The 21,651-nt window shown below is 39.6% G+C and overlaps 1 pseudogene; it reads right to left on the bottom strand.

Moving 5' to 3' along the window:
- Positions 1–589: 589 nt before the first annotated feature.
- On the bottom strand, positions 590–3,296 carry LOC113890345 (annotated as a pseudogene).
- Positions 3,297–21,651: the final 18,355 nt, after the last annotated feature.

The raw sequence follows: 21,651 nt of genomic DNA on the forward strand, positions 1-21,651 counted from the left end.
AGGACAGAAGGGATGGAAATAATCTGCTTTAAAATTGTCTAAGGCAAATCTGAGTGAGATATTGTTTTCAGTTAGCAGGTCTTCAAAATACAGCTCTATGGATACAGCTTGAAGATGATTCTCTTTCTTCCTTAGGGTCACAAAGATAAAAGAATGAATGGTCTCTTAAGTCTTAGATTGGAAGCCTGTGGTGAAGGAGACATGTTCAAGTAACTTTTTATACAGCCCTTATAATTGTTTACATGGTGAGTGCATTAAAGAACCAAGAGAAAGCACCATTTTTTCCAAAGTGATCTAGAATAAAACTTAAGTAAAAACTCGAGAAAAAGGCAAACATTTCATCCTTCCAGAAGGACACACAAACATAGACAACAACACCTAGAAAAGAAATCAAGTGCCTGAATCCCTAGTTTATGTCCAAGAAGTCAGATCTCAGTCACCATATCACAATGTCCCAGTATAATTCAGTCAAGGTATACCACAAGGGGTTGGCTAGTGATGCCTCAATATAAGAGTGTGAACCACTTATTTATGTTAATTTGCCAGCATGTCAAAAAGCACCTTATTCTGTTTAGAATAGTTTATGTTCTCATGCTTTCTTGCCAGATGCCTTTGGAGCAAGTGCTTTCTGGGCTGGAGCTTTCTGACCCTTCTGAGCTTTTGGAGAAGGTGCTACATTCTGACCTGCAGCTTTCTGGGCAGGAACCTCCTGGGCTGATGCCTTCTTACCCGCAATGGTCATCTTTTTTTTCTCTTTTTGCTGGAACACTGGCAGTGGCAACAGCTTCTGCAGCTGTCCCCTTAACAGTAAGTGCTTTTTTGGGAGAAGCTTTCAAGAGAGCTGCCTTTTCAAGTTTCTTAACTTCAAACTTGATGAGTCTTGCCTTTGTGACTTTTTTTTTTTTAATTTTATAGTCAAATATATTTTATTTATTTTTTTACTTTACAATATTGTATTGGTTTTGCCATACATCAACATGAATCTGCCACAGGTATACACATGTTCCCCATCCTGAACCCCCCTTCCTCCTCCCTCCCCATACCATCCCTCTGGGTCATCTCAGTGCACCAGCCCCAATCATCCAGTATCATGCATTGAACTTGGACTGGCGATTTGTTTCATGTATGATATTAAACATGTTTCAATGCCTTTGTGACTTTTTAACAATTGAAATCTGTCATCCTGGATTTCTTTTTTCTGGCTTCAATCTTCTTGACCCACCTTGTGGCCGCTCACTTTGCAGGGATATCTGCCTTCTCCTAGGCTTTTCCAACATAATTCTGGTGAGCACTGTGTGGGAACTTGAAGAGGAAATCAGTGAGCTGATGTATTTGAAAGGCATAGCCTGTCTCCATCAGTTCAGTTCAATTCAGTTCAGTCGCACAGTCATGTCCAACTCTTTGAGACCCCATGAATCACAGCACGCCAGGCCTCCCTGTCCATCACCAGCTCCCGGAGTTCACACAAACTCATGTCCATTGAGTTGGTGATGCCACCCAGCCATCTCATCCTCTGTCATCCCTTTCTCCTCCTGCCCCCAATCCCTCTCAGCATCAGAGTCTTTTCCAATGAGTCAACTCTTCGCGTGAGGTGGCCAAAGTATTGGAGTTTCAGCTTCAGCATCAGTCCTTCCAAAGAACACCCAGGACTGATCTCCTTTAGAATGGACTGTTTGGATCTCCGTACAGTCCAGGGGACTCTCAAGAGTCTTCTCCAACACTACAGTTCAAAAGCATCAATTCTTCGGTGCTCAGCTTTCCTCACAGTCCAACTCTCACATCCATACATGACCACAGGAAAAACCATAGCCTTGACTAGATGGACCTTTGTTGGCAAAGTAATGTCTCTGCTTTTGAATATGCTATCTAGGTTGGTCATAACTTTTCTTCCAAGGAGTAGGTGTCTTTTAATTTCGTGCCTGCAATCACCATCTGCAGTGATTTTGGAGCCCCCCAAAATAAAGTCTGACACTGTTTCCACTGTTTCCCCATCTATTTCCCATGAAATGATGAGACCAGATGCCATGATCTTTGTTTTCTGAATGTTGAGCTTTAAGCCAACTTTTTCACTCTTCACTTTCACTTTCATCAAGAGGCTTTTAAGTTTCTCTTCACTTTCTGCCATAAGGGTGGTGTCATCTGCATATCTGAGGTTATTGATATTTCTCCCAGCAATCTTGATTCCAGCTTGTGCTTCTTCCAGTCCAGTGTTTCTCATGATGTACTCTGCATATAAGTTAAATAAGCAGGGTGACAATATACAGCCTTGACGTACTCCTTTTCCTATTTGGAACCAGTCTGTTGTTCCATGTCCCGTTCTAACTGTTGCTTCCTGACCTGCATATAGGTTTCTCAAGAGGCAGGTCAGGTGGTCTGGTATTCCCATCTCTTTCAGAACTTTCCACAGTTTATTGTGATTCACACAGTCAAAGGCTTTGGCATAGTTAATAAGGCAGAAATAAATGTTTTTTCTGGAACTCTCTTGCTTTTTTGATGATCCAGTGGATGTTGGCAATTTGATCTCTGGTTCCTCTGACTTTTCTAAAATCAGCTTGAACATCTGGAAGTTCACAGTTCACGTATTGCTGAAGCCTGGCTTGGAGAATTTTGAGCATTACTTTCCTAGCGTGTGAGATGAGTGCAATTGTGCGGTAGTTGAGCATTCTTTGGCATTGCCTTTCTTTGGGATTGGAATAAAAACTAACCTTTTCCAGTCCTGTGGCCACTGCTGAGTTTTCCAAATTTGCTGGCATATTGAATACAGTACTTTCACAGCATCATCCTTCAGGATTTGAAATAGCTCAACTGGAATTCCATCACCTCCACTAGCTTTGTTCATAGTGATGCTTCCTAAGGCCCACTTGACTTCACATTCCAGGATGTCTGGCTCTAGGTGAGTGATCACACCATCGTGATTACCTTGGTTGTGAAGATCTTATTTGTATAGTTCTTCTATGTATTCTTGCTACCTCTTCTTAATATCTTCTGCTTCTGTTAGGTCCATACCATTTCTGTCCTTTATCAAGCCCATCTTTGCATGAAATGTTCCCTTGGTATCTCTAATTTACTTGAAGAGATCTCTAGTCTTTCCCATTCTGTTGTTTTCCTCTATTTCTTTGCATTGATTGCTGAGGAAGGCTTTCTTATCTCTCCTTGCTCCATACTTGAGTACAAAGTCCATCCACCAAAGTCCTGTTCTGATTATCAACGTCTACAATCATGACCAGCTTCTGGGCACAAGACTCCAAGGAGGTATAGGTCACCCAGCCAACCTCTATGAAGTGCCTGAACACCATGTTGGTGGCATTTGGCAAGAGGGAACAACTTATTTTTAAAAGGCTCCTAAGCTGGACTCGTCTGTAGAGAGGCCTGCTGACCTCAAACTCACCTTAAAACAGTGCTCAAACAGAGGAAACTACACTGCACTAGAATGAGAAGAAGATGGCATCAGAAGCAGATAGCTTGCCTAAGATGCTGATCTGAATTTTATGATCATTTATAATGTTTTCTTGATTCCTTGGACCTATGCCTATCAGTCACATATTTTCTATTGTGGACATGATTCTATGCTAGTTTAAAACTCAATCCAATTATTTGGTTTTGGCCAATTACCTGTGCCTAGTACTTCTAGGTTCCCTGTTCTCTAGGTGGATTTCTGTTCTCTAGGGCTCTGATTGGATACCTCCTAGGAAATTTATTTTCGATGAGTGGTCAGTAGCAGTTTGTGTGTGTGTGTGTGTGTGCCTTCTGTTGGGTTGGAGGATGTAATTGACCATATCTAAGCCTTATTGAAGAGGAACTAAAAAGCCTCTTGATGAAAGTGAAAGTGAAGAGTGAAAAAGTTGGCTTAAAGCTCAACATTCAGAAACCGAAGATCATGGCATCTGGTCCCAACACGTCATGGGAAATAGATGGGGAAACAGTGGAAACAGTGTCAGACTTTATTTTGGGGGGCTCCAAAATCACTGCAGATGGTGATTGCAGGCACGAAATTAAAAGACACCTACTCCTTGGAAGGAAAGTTATGAGCAACCTAGATAGCATATTCAAAAGCAGAGACATTACTTTGCCAACAAAGGTTCGTCTAGTCAAGGCTATGGTTTTTCCTGTGGTCATGTATGGATGTGAGAGTTGGACTGTGAGGAAAGCTGAGCACCGAAGAATTGATGCTTTTGAACTGTAGTGTTGGAGAAGACTCTTGAGAGTCCCTTAACTGCCAGGAGATCCAACCAGTCCATTCTGAAGGAGCTCAGCCCTGGGATTTCTTTGGAAGGACTGATGCTGAAGCTGAAACTCCAGTACTTTGGCCACCTCACGCGAAGAGTTGACTCATTGGAAAAGACTCTGATGCTGGGAGGGATTGGGGGCAGGAGGAGAAGGGGACGACAGAGGATGAGATGGCTGGATGGCATCACTGACTAGATGGATGTGAGTCTGAGTGAATTCCGGGAGTCGGTGATGGACAGGGAGGCCTGGCGTGCTGTGATTCATGGGGTCGCAAAGAGTTGGGCACGACTGAGCGACTAAACTGAACTGAACTGAAGCCTTAACAACTTTCATAACCTTTAAATGATAGTAATCAGGCTATTAGCCTATTGAATTCTGTCTCTATGATAAGAAAGGCAGTGCTACACAACTGCAAGGCCCTTGACACCTTATAGCATTCCAGCGAGATGTCTGTGCTACAATTCAAACTGAATGCTGTATTTTCATACCTGATGAATCCTTTAACGTGACACATTTGAACCACATGAAAAATGAGATTTCTGCTTTAAGTGATTCATTCCCTAGTCTTCATGATCTTAAAAAATAAACAAACAAACAAACAAACAAAAAACTGTTGTGGGAGGCTCATGGCTAAAATATTTACTTTTAATTCCACTGATGTTATTAACTATACCATTTGTATTTTGCTTGTTTCACAAGATTATTTCTTGTATTACCAAGTATATGACTGAGCCTCCAATGGAAATGATGACTATACTTGAAGCAGTTGATTAAAGTATAGCTTGATATATGATCAATGATTATAACAGTGTAACTCTAGGTATGGAAAGACCCAATGAGAAGGAATACTTTCCTGGACCATAACAAGAAGACAGGTATCCAGAGATCTTTGACTATTAAGACCTAGTCCAGTAATAGCACATTGAGTGTCTTATCAAAAACCTTCTTCAGAACTGGGAATGAGCCTTCCCAGCAACACTGGACAAAATGGTGGGAAATGGCCCCCAATGTATGGTCGGATTTATGACAACAAGGGGGCCATGTCAACTACAAACTGGCACTTACCAAGAGCAGTGCCAATGACTGAACAACAAAGCCATTTGCCATCTGCCTCTACAGAGATTGAACCCCATGTTGCTATAGCTGTTGACCTTCAACACCCCCTGAGGGAGTTCAGGGTGGAGTGAGGCACTCTGAGCTCCAGGGAATCTGGGGGGACAGGACTTTAGATAGTTGGATGTTTTTAGGAAAGATTTTATCATCTCAATCCTTGCATCTCTTCCTATCTACAGAAGCACTAAATCCCTTCATGGTGTTATCAGATCCTCATGACTAACAAAAACCTTTGTAAAATGGGTGCTTCATGGTATTGTACTCCCCCTTCAACAAAACCTTATATATTGACTTTCCCCCACTGCAGCTTTGGAGCAGTCTCTTAGAGCTATCTGAGATGCTGTCTCCCGGGCTGCAGTCCTCATTTTGCTCCAAATAAAATTTAACTCACAACTCAAAACAAATAATAAATAAAAATAAAAGGAATGCTGCTGAATGGTGTGTGCTTAGTTGTTCAGTCATATCCAACTCTTTGTGACCACATGGACTATAGCCCACCAGGCTCTTCTGTCCATGGGGTTCTTCAGGCAAGAATATTGGAGTAGATTGCCACATCCTCCTCCAGGGACCTTCCCAACCAGGGAGTTCAAAAGGGAGGAAATATATGTATGGCTGATTCATTTTGCTGTACAGTAGAAATTAACAAAACATTGTCAAGCAACTCAGTTCAGTTCAGTCACTCAGTCATGTCCGACTCTTTGCAACCCCATGAACCACAGCACTCCAGGCCTCCCTGTCCATCACCAACTGCTGGAGTCTGCTCAAACCCATGTCCATTGAGTTGGTGATGCCATCCAACCATCTCATCCTCTGTCATCCCCTTCTCCTCCTGCCCTCAATCTTTCCCAGCATCAGGGTCTTCTCAAATGAGTCAGCTCTTCGCATCAGGTAGCCAAAGTATTGGTGTTTCAGCTTCAACATCAGTCCTTCCAATGAACACCCAGGACTGATCTTCTTTAGGATGGACTGGTTGGATCTCCTTGCAGTCCAAGGAACTCTCAAGAGTCTTCTCCAACACCACAGTTCAAAAGCATCAATTCTTCAGCACTCAGCTTTCTTTATAGTCCAACTCTCACATCCATATATGACTACTGGAAAAACCATAGCCTTGACTACACAGACCTTTGTTGACAAAGTAATGTCTCTGCTTTTGAATATGCTACCTAGGTTGGTCATAACTTTCCTTCCAAGGAGTAAGCATCTTTTAATTTTAAGCAACTATACTCCAATAAAATTTAATTAAAAAAAATTAACACTACTGGAAGAGTTCTACCCTTGGGTGTTAGTTCAGCCTGAAGATCTTTGTTTGTTTGTTTTTTAACTTTAGGCTATACCATGTGGCATGCAGGATCCTAGTTCCCTGACCAGGGATCAAACCTGCACCCCTGCAGCACAAGCACACAGTCCCAACCATTGGACCACCCAGGAAATCCCAAGTCTGAGGATTTTAGATGCTCATCATACCTCCCTCAGAGTGCTGTCTGAGAATTAGATCTAAAAGTAAAGAAGCTTCTGCCAGGTCTTTGCAAGAGTAGGCAGGACTCACTAAAGGAGAGAGAGACTGTCAAAATCTCTCATTTCTTAGAGATCTATCAGGCACATTCTGAAAGTCCTGTTGGAACATGGTGGTGTCTGCTATTGGTATCTTTTATCTTTTGCCTATCTTCCCTGCTTCATTCTACCATATTCTGAATTTTGTTCAGAGAACTTCTCAAACTTTACTAAGGCCATTTGAAGTGGTGTAATGGAGAACAGAGGTAAGGGGCTGCATTGGGGGGCATGGTTTTTCTGCCTATGCTGCTGCTTATATAGAGGGTACAGCACCATCTCAAGGGGAAGTAAAGTCCAGGAGTTTCAGGTGAGGACTACTTCCAAATAAGCAGGGGCTTCCAGTGGTGGGAGACCAAATGTGGGAGACCATCCATAATAATAAGCTAAGTGGTACTCTGGAGAAGATGACCCTGGAAGTGAGAGAAGCATGGAAGGCTATCACTTAGATAACAATATATCAAGATGGAGTCAGGTTAACTCTGTAAAAATACCTCTCTATGTACCTTATAGAATGCTTTTTTTGAGTGGAAGGGAAAGACATGGCATTATAGCTATGGTATGTGAAGGTGAGGGAGGAAGCGATGTCGAATGCAGAACCTACAGACAAACGTTCTCTCAGTGGATGCTCAGCACAGGGGAGAACACCAGGCTGTGAGCTTCATCTTCTATGCATGTCTCAACAGAATTTAATTATATTAATTAAAAACAATTAGATGAGAAATAGTTATGGGATGGTAGATATGATGGAAACAGTATGAGCTTTGGACTCAAATGTTCTGAGTCTCAGCCTTGGTTTTTAAACATATTCTTTATTTTATTTTTTATAGAGGTTAGTTAAATTATAGTGTGTCAGTTTCAAGTGTACAGCAAAGTGATTCAGTTCTCTCTCTATATATATTATATATATATATTCTTTTTCAGATTATTTTCCATTATAGGTTGTGGTTATTATAAAATTTTAAGTATTGTTCCCTGCACTACACAACAGGTCCTTCCAGTTTACCTATTTTATAGATAGTAGTGATATATCTCTCTATATATATCTATATATATATAGATATAGATAGATATATATATCTATCTATAGATTCATGGGGTCGATTACACCATTATACCACTTCAAACGGCGATCCATGGGGTCGCAAAGAGTTGGACACGACTGAGCAACTGAACTGAACTGAACTGAACTGAGGAGGTAGACTGTGTAAGGTACCCAGAGGAACTGGAGGCAGCTCATGGTATCTTTAGTGAAGACCATGCTGTGGAAGTGGAGGAAGCGAGGATAGAAGAAACCAGGTGTGTAAAATGCTTACATTAATCACATTGACAGCAACCCCCTCAAGCAGTGGTAGCCACTATCTTCATGGTTACCTGTTTGATAAACATTATTAGAATGCAGAGAATTGTCTTTGAAAGGAAGAGAAAAGAAATTATTTCATAATCTAGGGCAGTCATGGAGGAAGTTTGGATGAGTTCAGGGGCCAGGGTGGTATAGATGCGGTAGCAAATTACACAAACACCTCAGGGTCTCATGGGCTGCTCAGAACTGGGGATTTGATAAAACTTGGCCTTCTTTTTAGATGGAAAGCTGAAGCCAATTTTGGAATAGGAAGGAGGCAGAGGTCAGGGAGCGGGCAGAAAAGACAAACCTTTGGGCTGCTTGTCCGTTTGGCCCTCTTCTCTATGGAGGGTTTGGATTCTGTTCCACCCTTTCCTCTCTCCAGCTGAGCACATCTGGTTTTCAGGATGAAAGTATCTGAGGTGTCAGGTTTAAATGTCTTCAATGACCAGCTAAAGAGCAGAAAGGATAGGAAGCATGTCAAGTCAACCCTGTGACCTCCTTGGGCTGAAAGTGATCTCCCCAACAATAAACACAGAGACTTGGCCAGCAGAGGCCCCTGAGGGTTGTTTCCCTGACTAGAATATTACCGACACACAGGCTAGAAAGCTTGGTCAGAAATTTTAACCATGTGTTTCATAAAGTCTTGAAAATCTCCAGACTCTCTCTTTTTTTTTTTTATTATCCCAGTAGTTCAGATGGTAAAGAATCTGCCTGCAGTGTAGGAGACCCAAGTTTGATCCCTGGGTTGGGAAGATCCCCTGGAGAAGGGAATGAAAACCTATGCCAGTATTCTTGCCTGGAGAATCCCAAGGATAGAGAAGAGTGGAGGGTTACAGTTCATGGGGTCACGAAGAGTCAGACACAATGGAATGACTAACACAACAGTAAGAAATGTATTAGAAAATTTGTATGAGCCAGACAACTGTCCTGAGCTTTCATAAAGAATGCCCCTGACATTTGAGCAACTGTGGTGAAAAGCCCTTTACACAGCCAAGTGGGTAGTGACTTGGTGATTATCAAAATGAGCAGACACTTGAGTCTCAGCTTCACTGCTTTCGCACTGCCTGTTTGGTAGTGTTTGTGTTTTGATGACATCTTGGATCACATTCCATTGTTTCAACTTGCTGTCATCAATGTTAATTAACATCATCAAAAATTAATTCACAGTAAGGTGTGAACTGTTGATAGAAACTTACAATGCTGTCCCTCCCTGAGCATTTGCAGAGATAAAGCAGGAGGGCAGTAAGATGCTGTGTTTCAGCAGCCAGCCTGAATGGTATGGAAGGTACTTCAGTTGTTTGCTTGAGAATGCACTTGAATCTCCTTCCACCTGTTCTCCAGAGAAGACTAAATCAGCCACATCCACTTTGCAAAGCCATCAGTGTCAACCCTGGCCCACAACAATCCCAGTAACTGAACTTCTCTTGGATTTACTATATGTTCATGACTTCATACTTGAAAAGAATTGCAAAAAGCACACAAGTTAGCTATCTCTCTATGAATGGCATAGTCTAAAACTAAGTCCCTAGAGACCCAGGACTTTGAGCTCAAATCTCAAGTTCACCGTTTACTACTTGGATGCCCTTAGGTTGCATACCCATGCAGGACCTCCATTTCCAAATTTGTAAACTGAGTGTATCAATACCAAACTCACAGAACAATTGTGAGAATTAAGTGGGGTCCTAGATAGAAACTACTAGAACACAATAAGGATTAATAAATGTTAACTGTGTCCTACTTCAGATTCCTAAAGTGGAGAGAAAAGGCAGCACATAATATTTTAGAAGCCTTTGCATTTACCCTTGGCAATTTTTAAAATAGTTGGTGTCTTACTTATACTGTTAATGATAGAATATTTTATTTAAATATGTTTATGAAAAATTTAAATTATTTAAAGACAAAATTTATATTATAGCTATATATGGAAAAAACCAATGTCTCTTATTCTAAATAGAAGGTAAAACTAAATACAATGAGATCAAGCAATATTATTAAATTTTAAGGAGGCGCTCAACATTAGATCTGCCCTTTTATTGTTAAAATAAGGAGAATTAACAAATGCTGAAAAGTTTGTATAGACAGACTCTTACAAAACTAAGCAGTTTTTCTCTGTTTAGTTGGGTTTAAAACTTAATGAAAAAGGGTCAAGTTGTTTCACACTAGATTTATTGTCACTTAATTGATGTCCTTCTGTCACTGAAATCATATTTTCCCCACTCACTCTTTAGGAAAAAAATGTAGAGGAAAAAGAAAAATTCTGGAAATAGAGGACAAGCTTTTGAAATTTAGCTCTACTTCTTACTTGTCGATTACATTGTGCAAGTTACTCCAATTCTTTGTGCCTCAGTTTCCTCATTGGTCAAGTGGAATATTAACATTCAACTTGAAGGGAGCTATTTGCCTGGATGCCATAAAGTATATTAAGTATATAGTAAAATGCCTTGAATTTATAACAGAAAGGCAAAATGATAATACCAGGGAAAACTGCCTTGTCAGAGTGCAAATAAATAAAATAAAGGGCAAGTTATTTGTACGCCCAGCCATCCAATTTGCTGGGACAAAGATGTTCTGTAACTTTCATGCCAGACGTTGCTCAAGCTGTCAGCATACAACTGAGTGGTTTTGAAGAACTCCAGGATTATATAATACTGGATGGCAACCAGAACTGTTGGATCTTCTTCTTTTACTCCTTTTTATTTTGATTTCATTTTTTAACCACATAAACTTAGAAAACCTTTTTTTCCCTCTCTCTCTTGTTTTGCTTTTGTTTTTGTTGTTGTTGTAAAAGACTGAGAAAATATAATTAAGAAGAAAATGAAAAATCACTTATGATTTCACTACCCAAACAAAGCTGAACTGGATATTTTCAAATGTGTTCTTTCAGATTTTTCTCTGCAGATTATAGGATTATAATTATTTTACTATGGAAAGCTGTTACCCTTTGTTTTGTTATCAACTTTGTTCATTTAACAAACAAAATATTCACCCACAAATATTTTTGTAAATAACTATCATTCTAGAATATGATTTTCATGCCTATAATGGCATAATGCACAAATGTACCAAAATTTATTTATTCGACTAATATTATTAATAATTATTTAAGTTTCTCTCCCTTGAGTTAATAACTACTATTTTACTAAATTAAATATTATAATTCACCACCTTTTAAATGAAACATGATCCATAAGCAAAAGCATTTCTGTTAAGATAAATTACGAGAGGTGGTCTTTCTAGTCAAGATGATGTGTGTTTTAAGGTTCAGATTTCACCACTCAGGAAATTAATACAAACTTACAGTAAAAGTATAAAGAACGTATTATTCCGAGAGCCACTCCCCAAACTAAGTCTTATCAAATAGATAGTTTTTACCAAATTAGGTGAAACTGTTATTATTTTAGTTTGTACATTTCCTGTATACTTAATGAGTATTTTCATTTTTTGTTGTTGTTGTAAATTTTGAGTTTAAATCTTTACTTACTTTTCATCTTGAAATATTACTAATTTTCAAAAATATTTACATATAAAGATTAGACATTTGTATATCATATACATTGGCACTAATTTTGCATAATATCAGTTTATTTTTATATATGCCATTTGTGATTTATACGAAAGAAAACATTACACAATCATATCTGTTAGTGACTTCCTTTATAAGTCTATCTTTGGTATCAAGCCTAGAATGTTTTACTCTATAGATGATATAAATTTTTGGATACATTTTCTTCTAGCACTTTACTAGTCTTTAAAACTGAACAAATAGTATATAAGTATAATTTATTGTCCTTTACTGAGCCCATCTTTGCATGAAATGTTCCCTTGGTATCTCTAATTTTCTTGAAGAGATCTCTAGTCTTTCCCATTCTGTTGTTTTCCTCTATTTCTTTGCATTGATCACTGAGGAAGGCTTTCTTATCTCTCCTTGCTATTCTTTGGAACTCTGCACTCAGAAGCTTATATCTTTCCTTTTCTCCTTAGCTTTTAGCTTCTCTTCTTTTCACAGCTATTTGTAGCAGAGGAGAAAAGGAAAGATATAAACATCTGAATGCAGAGTTTCAAAGAATAGCAAGGAGAGATAAGAAAGCCTTCCTCAGCAACCAATGCAAAGAAATAGAGGAAAACAACAGAATGGGAAAGACTACAGATCTCTTCAAGAAAATTAGAGATACCAAGAGAACATTTCATGCAAAGATGGGCTCGATAAAGGACAGAAATGGTATGGACCTAACAGAAGCAGAAGACATTAAGAAGAGGTGGCAAGAATACACAGAAGAACTGTACAAAAAAGATCTTCATGACCAAGATAATCACGATGGTGTGATCACTCACCTAGAGCCAGACATCCTGGAATGTGAAGTCAAGTGGGCCTTAGGAAGCATCACTACAAACAAAGCTAGTGGAGGTGATGGAATTCCAGTTTGAGCTATTTCAAATCCTGAAAGATGATGCTGTGAAAGTGCTGCATTCAATATGCCTGCACATTTGGAAAACAGCAGTGGCCACAGGACTGGAAAAGGTTAGTTTTCATTCCAATCCCAAAGAAAGGCAATGCCAAAGAATGCTCAAACTACCACACAATTGCACTCATCTCACACACTAGGAAAGTAATGCTCAAATTTCTCCAAGCCGGGCTTCAGCAATACATGAACCATGAACTTCCAGATGTTCAAGCTGATTTTAGAAAAGGCAAAGGAACCAGAGATCAAATTGTCAACATCTGCTGGATCATGGAAAAAGCAAGAGAGTTCCAGAAAAATATCTACTTCTGCCTTATTGACTATGCCAAAGCCTTTGACTGTGTGGATCACAATAAACTTTGGAAAATTCTGAAAGGCAGGGAATACCAGGCCACCCGACCTGCCTCTTGAGAAACCTGTATGCAGGTCAGGAAGCAACAGTTAGAACTGGACATGGAACAGCAGACTGGTTCCAAATAGGAAAAGGAGTACGTCAAGGCTGTATATCGACACCCTGCTTATTTAACTTTTATGCAGAGTACATCATGAGAAACGCTGGGCTGGAAGAAGCACAAGCTGGAATCAAGGTTGCTGGGAGAAATGTCAATAACCTCAGATATGCAGATGACACCACCCTTATGGCAGAAAGTGGAGAGGAACTAAAAAGCCTCTTGATGAAAGTGAAAGAGGAGAGTGAAAAAGATGGCTTAAATCTCAACATTCAGAAAACTAAGATCATGGCATCTGGTCCCATCAGTTCATGGGAAATAGATGGGGAAACAGTGGAAACAGTGTCAGACTTTATTTTTTGGGGCTCCAAAATCACTGCAGATTGTGATTGCAGCCATGAAATTAAAAGACACTTACTCCTTGGAAGGAAAGGACCTATGACCAACCTAGATAGCATATTGAAAAGCAGAGACATTACTTTGCCAACAAAGGTCCGTCTAGTCAAGGATATGGTTTTTCCAATGGTCATGAATGGTTGTGAGAGTTGGACTGTGAAGAAAGCTGAGCGCCAAAGAATTGATGCTTTTGTTTTTTTTTTTTTTTTTTTTTTTTAAATTTTATTTTATTTTTAAACTTTACATAATTGTATTAGTTTTGCCAAACATCAAAATGAATCCACCACAGGTATACATGTGTTCCCCATCCTGAACCCTCCTCCCTCCTCCCTCCCCATACCATCCCTCTGGGTCGTCCCAGTGCACTAGCCCCAAGCATCCAGTATCGTGCATCGAACCTGGACTGGCAACTCGTTTCTTACATGATATTTTACATGTTACAATGTCATTCTCCCAAATCTTCCCACCCTCTCCCTCTCCCACAGAGTCCATAAGACTGTTCTATACATCAGTGTCTCTTTTGCTGTCTCATACACAGGGTTATTGTTACCATCTTTCTAAATTCCATATATATGCGTTAGAATACTGTATTTATGTTTTTCCTTCTGGCTTACTTCACTCTGTATAATAGGCTCCAGTTTCATCCACCTCATTAGAACTGATTCAAATGTATTCTTTTGAATGGCTGAGTAATACTCCATTGTGTATATGTACCACAGCTTTCTTATCCATTCATCTGCTGATGGACATCTAGGTTGCTTCCATGTCTTGGCTATTGTAAACAGTGCTGCGATGAACATTGGGGTACACGTGTCTCTTTCCCTTCTGGTTTCCTCAGTGTGTATGCCCAGCAGTGGGGTTGCTGGATCATAAGGCAGTTCTATTTCCAGTTTTTTAAGGAATCTCCACACTGTTCTCCATAGTGGCTGTACTAGTTTGCATTCCCACCAACAGTGTAAGAGGGTTCCCTTTTCTCCACACCCTCTCCAGCATTTATTATTTGTAGACTTTTGGATCGCAGCCATTCTGACTGGTGTGAAATGGTACCTCATAGTGGTTTTGATTTGCATTTCTCTGATAATGAGTGATGTTGAGCATCTTTTCATGTGTTTGTTAGCCATCTGTATGTCTTTTTTGGAGAAATGTCTATTTAGTTCTTTGGCCCATTTTTTGATTGGGTCGTTTATTTTTCTGGAGTTGAGCTGTAGGAGTTGCTTGTATATTTTTGAGATTAGTTGTTTGTCGGTTGCTTCATTTGCTATTATTTTCTCCCATTCTGAAGGCTGTCTTTTCACCTTGCTAATAGTTTCCTTTGATGTGCAGAAGCTTTTAAGGTTAATTAGGTCCCATTTGTTTATTTTTGCTTTTATTTCCAATATTCTGGGAGGTGGGTCATAGAGGATCCTGCTGTGATGTATGTCGGAGAGTGTTTTGCCTATGTTCTCCTCTAGGAGTTTTATAGTTTCTGGTCTTACGTTTAGATCTTTAATCCATTTTGAGTTTATTTTTGTGTATGGTGTTAGAAAGTGGTCCAGTTTCATTCTTTTACAAGTGGTTGACCAGATTTCCCAGCACCACTTGTTAAAGAGATTGTCTTTAATCCATTGTATATTCTTGCCTCCTTTGTCGAAGATAAGGTGTCCATATGTGCGTGGATTTATCTCTGGGCTTTCTATTTTATTCCATTGATCAATATTTCTGTCTTTGTGCCAGTACCATACTGTCTTGATAACTGTGGCTTTGTAGTAGAGCCTGAAGTCAGGTAGGTTGATTCCTCCAGTTCGAATTGATGCTTTTGAACTGTGGTGTTGGAAAAGACTCTTGAGAGTCCCTTGGACTGCAAGGAGATCCAACTAGTCCATTCTAAAGGAGGTCAGTCCTGGATGTTCTTTGGAAGGACTGATGCTGAAGCTGAAACTCCAATACTTTGGCCACCTCATGTGAAGAGCTGACTCATTGGAAAGACCCTGATGCTGAGAGGGATTGAGGGCAGGAGAATAAGGGGATGACAGAGGATGAGATGGCTGGATGGCATCACCAACTCGATGGACATGAGTTTGGGTGAACTCCGGGAGTTGGTGATAGACAGGGAGGCCTGGCATGCTGCAATTCCTGGGGTCGCAAAGAGATGGATACTACTGAGCAACTGAACTGATAATTTATTGTAAAAACTTTAATATTTATGATGAATCACTGAAATGTTCCCACATTCCCTTGGTTTTCTCATTCACTCTCATGGCTTAAAAATGTAATCTGAAAGTGAAAGTTGCTCAGTCATGTCTGACTCTTTTGTGACTCCATGAATTACCCACTCTTTTACAGCCAATATCCAGATAGTCAATAAATCCTGCTAGCTCTACATTCAAAATATATCCCAACTGAGTGACTGAAATGAACTGAATCATGCAACACCTGTCCTGCCACCACCCTGACCCTGACCTCTATCAGTCCTTTCCTCTAGGTTTTCAGTGGACTCATCTGCTTTCCTGTCACCCTATTCTCCCCATCAGTTCAGTTCAGTTACTCAGTCATGTCTGACTCTTTGCGACCCGATGGACTGCAGCACTCCAGGCTTCCCTGTCCATCATCAGCTCCCAGAGTTTGCTCAAACCCATGTCCGTTGAATCAGTGATGCCATCCAACCATCTCATCCTTTTAATACAAATTCCTCATCCACTCCTCCTCCTGCATTCAATCATTCCCAGCATCAGGGTCTTTTCTAATGAGTCAGCTCTGCCCACCAGGTGGCCAAAGTATTGGAGCTTCAGCTTCAGCATCAGTCATTTTAATGCATATTCAGGACTGATTTCCTTTAGGACTGATTTGATCACCTTGCAGCCCAAGGGACTCTCTATCTCCCTCTCTCTCTCTCTCTTTTTTTTTTAATTGAAGGATAATTGCTTTACATAATTTTGTTGTTTTCTGTCAAACAGCAACATGAATCAGCCATAGGTATACATATATACATATAACCCCTTCCTTTTGAGCCTCCCTCCTATCTCCCTCCCCATCTCACCACTATAGGTTGATATAGAGCCCATGTTTGAGTTTCCTGAGTCATACAGCAAATTCCCATCGGCTATCTACTTTACATATGGTAATATAAGTTTCCATGTTACTCTCTTCATACATCTCACCTTCTCCCCTCTCTCCATGTCCATAAGTCTATTCTCTATGTCTGTTTCTTCACTGCTGCCCTGTAAATAAATTCTTCAGTACCATTTTCCTAGATTCCATATATGTGCATTGAGTGAGTGAGTGAGTGAAGTCGCTCAGTCGTGTCCGACTCTTTGCAACCCCATGGACTGTAGCCTACCAGGCTCCTCCCTCCATGGGATTCTCTGGGCAAGAGTACTGGAGTAGGTTGCCATTTCCTTCTCCAGGGGATCTTCTGAACCCGGCTCTCCCGCATTCTAGGCAGATGCTTTAACCTATGAGCCACCAGGGAAGCCCCTGCTCTAATATGTGCATTAGAATATGATATTTATCTTTCTCTTTCTGAATCATTTCACTCTGTGTAATAGGTTCTAGAATCATCTACCTCATCAGAACTGACTCAAATGCATTCCTGTTTATGGCTGAGTAATATTCCACTGTGTATATATACCACAACTTCTTTATCCATTCATCTGTCAATGGACATCTAGATTGCTTTCATGTTCTAGCTATTGTAAACAGTGTTAAATGAACAATGGGATACATGTGTCTTTTTCAATTTTGGTTTCCTCAGGGTATATGCTTAGGAGTAGGATTGCTGGGTCATATGGTGGCTTTATTCCTATTTTTTTAAGGAATCCCCATACCACCTTCCATAGTGGCTGTATCAATTTACATTCCCATCAACAGTGCAAGAGCATTCCATTTTCTTCAAATCCTCTCCAACATTTATTTTTTGTAGACTTTTTGATGATAGCCATACTGACTGGTGTGAGGTGATACCTCATTGTGGTTTTGATTTGCATTTCTCTAATAATGAGTGCATTGGAGAAGGAAATGGCAACCCACTCCGCCGGGGACCAGCCCCGGCTGATCCAGGGTATTCGAAGGAGAGACGGCGTAGGCGAAGATCAGGAAACAATTGCTTAATTAAACATTAATTAAGGATATAAAGAGTAATAGAATGAGGATAGCTCAGTAGGAAAATTCAGTGGAGAAAAGAGGCTGAGATAAGGATAGCTCAGTGAGGAAATTCAGTGTAGAAAAGAGGCTGAATAATTCAGCCAGAAGGTAAGAGAAAGAACGACATGGTGAGACCAAGTTTTGGTGAACAAGGCCCGTACTTTATTTTCCAAAGTAGTTTTTATACCTTAAGTTATGCATAGAGGATAATGGGGGAAGGGGTAGAGTCAGGCAGCAAGCCAGGCTTTCTTCCTGCAAACTTATCACATGCAAAAGCTTAGGTGATTTGCATTATCTTCTGGCCCAGAGGCCTGTTAACATTTTAAGACCTTTTCTTCAGAAAACTTATTTTTCTCTAAAGGTGATTGGTCAGGAGCCACCCTCCAAAAGCATTAGATAAAGTTGCATTCCTACAGCGCAAAGGTGTGGTGGGCTATAAGAAGAAAAAGAATTAACTCAAGGGTCCCAGGTTACAAACATTAAAGCTACTATTTACACCAATTATATTAATCAATACACTGCCAGGGACACAGCAGGTAAGGGATATGGAAACTTAGCAGCAAACATTGGCCCAACAAGTGAAAATCCCTTCACCAATACAATTTCTAATCAATCTTTTAACTACTCAAAAGAATCTGTGTTTAGACAGTTTAGAACATCTCCTGCCTCTCACAGTTGGGAGGCTCTGAACAATCACATGTGGCCAGAAAACCTATTCAGGCAGGCTAGAGGATTTCCAAAGGAGTTTGTAGGTTAAACACTGTCACACCCAGGAATTATTAACTGGAGCTGTAAGCTAACTTTTTTCAGAGAGGTAGTGGGGGACAGCCCCCCGTAAAGTCAGAGGTGTAGGTGAAAGCACAAAGCAGAAAGTAGGCAGACTCTGGTTTTGGGGGTAGATTGCTCGAGAATTTCCAGGGAGACTCCTGAGGCTTGATCCCGCCTTTGCGTATGCCAAGCCTCCTTCCTCATGACCTTTGTCATGGGTGGAGTTCCTCACGCTGGCTACCGGCAGTGATAGAATTCCAGTTGAGCTATTCCAGATCCTGAAAAGTGCTGCACTCAATATGCAATATGCACTCAATATGCAATATGCCGGCTCCCGGCACCACTCCAGTGTTCTTGCCTGGAGAATCCCAGGGACAGAGGAGCTTAGTGGGCCGCCGTCTATGGGGTCACACAGAGTCAGACATGACTGAAGCAACTTAGCAGCAGCAGCAGCAATAATGAGTGATTTGAGCATCTTTTCATGTGTTTGTTAGCCATCTGTATGTCTTCTTTGGAGAAATCTCTGTTTAGGCCTTTTTACCACTTTTTGATTGGGTTGTTTGTTTTTCTAGCACTGAGTTGTTTGAGCAGCTTGTGTATTTTGGAAATTTATCCTTTGTCAGTTGTTTCATTTGCTATTATTTTCTCCCATTCTGAGAGTTGTCCTTTCACCTTGCTTATAGTTTTCTTTGCTAGGCAAAAGCTTTTAAGTGTAAACAGGTCCCACGTGTTTACTTTTGTTTTTATGTCCATTACTCTAGGAAGTGGGTCATAATGGATCTTGCTTTGATTTATGTCATCGAGTGTTCTGCCTATGTTTTCCTGTAAGAATTTTATAGTTTCTGGTCTTATATTTAGGTCTTTAACCCATTTTTAGTTTATCTTTGTGTATGGTGTTAAGAATTGTTCTAATTTCATTCTTTTACATGTAGCTGTCCAGTTTGCCCAGTACCATTTATTGAAGAGGCTGTCTTTGCCCCATTGTATATTCTTGCCTCCTTTGTAAAAAATAACGTACCCATAGGTGCATGAGTCTATTTCTGGGCTTTCTATCTTGTTCCATTGGTCTATATTTCTGTTTTTGTGCCAGTACCATACTGTATTCATGACTGTAGCTTTGTAGTATAATCTGAAGTCAGGAAGGTTGATTCCTCCAGCTCCATTCTTATTTCTCAAGACTGCTTTGGCTATTTGGGGTCTTTTGTGTTTCCATATGAATTGTGAAATTTTTTGTTCTGTGAAAAAAACCATTGGTAATTTGATAGGGATTGCATTGAATCTATAGATTGCATTTGGTAGTATAGTCGTTTTCACAATATCGATTCTTCCTACCCAGGAACATGGAATATCTCTCCATTTGTTTATGATTTCCTTCATCAGTGTCTTATAATTTTCTGTGTACAGTTCTTTTGTCTCCTTAGGTAAGTTTATTCCTAGGTCTTTAATTCTTTTTGTTGCAATGGTGAATGGGATGGATTCCTTAATTTCTCTTTCTGATTTTTCATTGTTAGTATATAGAAATGCAAGTGATTTCTGTGTATTTATTTTGTATCCTACAACTTTGCTAAATTCACTGATTAGCTCTAGTAATTTTCTGATACTATCTTTAGGGTTGTTTATGTACAGTATCATGTCATCTGCAAACAGTGAGAGCTTTGCTTCTTCTTTTCTGATCCATATTCCTTTTATTTCTTTTTCTTCTCTGATTGCTATAGCTAGGACTTCCAGAACTATGTTGAATAGTAGTGTTGAAAGTGGGCACCCTTGTCTTATTCCTGATCTTTGGAGAATGCTTTCAGTTTTTCACCATTGAGAATAGTGTTTGCTGTAAGCTTATCATATATGGCCTTTACTATGTGGAGGTAGGTTCTTTCTATACCCATTTTTTGAAGAATTTTAATCATAAATGGGTGCTGAATTTTGTCAAAAGCTTTTTCTGCCTCTATTGAGATGATCATATGGTCTTTATCTTTCAGTTTGTTAATATGGTGTATCACATTGATTGATTTGCATATATTAAAGAATCCTTGCATTCCTAGAATAAACCCAACTTGATCATGGTTTATGAGCTTTTTGATGTGTTGCTGAATTCTGTTTGCTAAAATTTTTTGAGGATTTTAGAATCTATGTTTATGAGTGATATTGGCCTGTAGTTTTCTTTTTTCGTGTTGTCTTTGACTGGTTTTGGTATCGGGTGATGGCACCCTCGTAGAATCAGTTTGGAAGTGTTCCTTCCTCTGCAATTTTTTGAAAGAGTTTTAGAAGTATAGGCATTAGCTCTTCTCTAAATGTTTAATAGAATTCTCCTGTGAAGCCATTTGGCCCTGGGCTTTTGTTTTTTTGGGAAGTTTTGTGTTTTTTTTTTTAAATCACAGCTTCAATTTCAGTGCTTGTAATTGGGTTGTTAATAATTTCTATTTCTTCCTGGTTCAGTCTTGGAAGATTGAACTTTTCTAAGAAACTATCCATTTCTTCCAGGTTAGCCATTGTTTTGCCATATAGTTGCTCATAATACTCTCATAGTCCTTTGTATTTTTGCACTGTCTGTTGTAACTTCTCCTTTTTCATTTCTAATTTTGTTAATTTGATTCTTCTTTTTTCCTTGATGAGTCTGGCTAAAGGTTTGTCAATTTTGTTTATCTTCTCAAAGAACCAACTTTTAGCTTTATTAATCTTTACTATTATTTCTTTCATTTCTTTTTCATTTATTTCCACTTGGATCTTTATCATTTCTTTCCTTCCACTAATTTTTGGGGTTTTCTGTTCTTCTTTTTCCAGTTGTTTTAGGAATAAAGTTAGGTTGTCTATTCGATGTTTTTCTTGTTTCTTGAGGTAGGATTGTATTGCTTTAAACTTCCCTCTTAGGACTGCTTTTGCTGCATTCCATAGGTTTTGAGTTGCCATGCTTTCATTGTCATTTGTTTCTAGAAATTTTTTGATTTCCCTTTTGATTTCTTCAGTAACCTGTTGGTTATTTAGAAACGTGTTGTTTAATCTCCACGTGTTTGTGTTTTTTGCAGTTTTTTTTTTTTCTTGTAATTGATATCTAGTCTCATAGCTTTGTGGCTGGAGAAAATACCTGATACAATTTCAATTTTCTTAAATTTACTGAGGTTTGTCTATCCTGGAGAATGTACCATGTGCACTTGAGAATAAGGTGTATTCTTCTGCATTTGGATGGAATGTCCTGAAGATATCAATGAGATCCATTTCATCTAATGTATCA

The sequence above is a fragment of the Bos indicus x Bos taurus genome, chromosome 3, assembly GCF_003369695.1.
Source record: "Bos indicus x Bos taurus breed Angus x Brahman F1 hybrid chromosome 3, Bos_hybrid_MaternalHap_v2.0, whole genome shotgun sequence".
In the NCBI taxonomy this organism is placed as follows: Eukaryota; Metazoa; Chordata; class Mammalia; order Artiodactyla; family Bovidae; genus Bos; species Bos indicus x Bos taurus.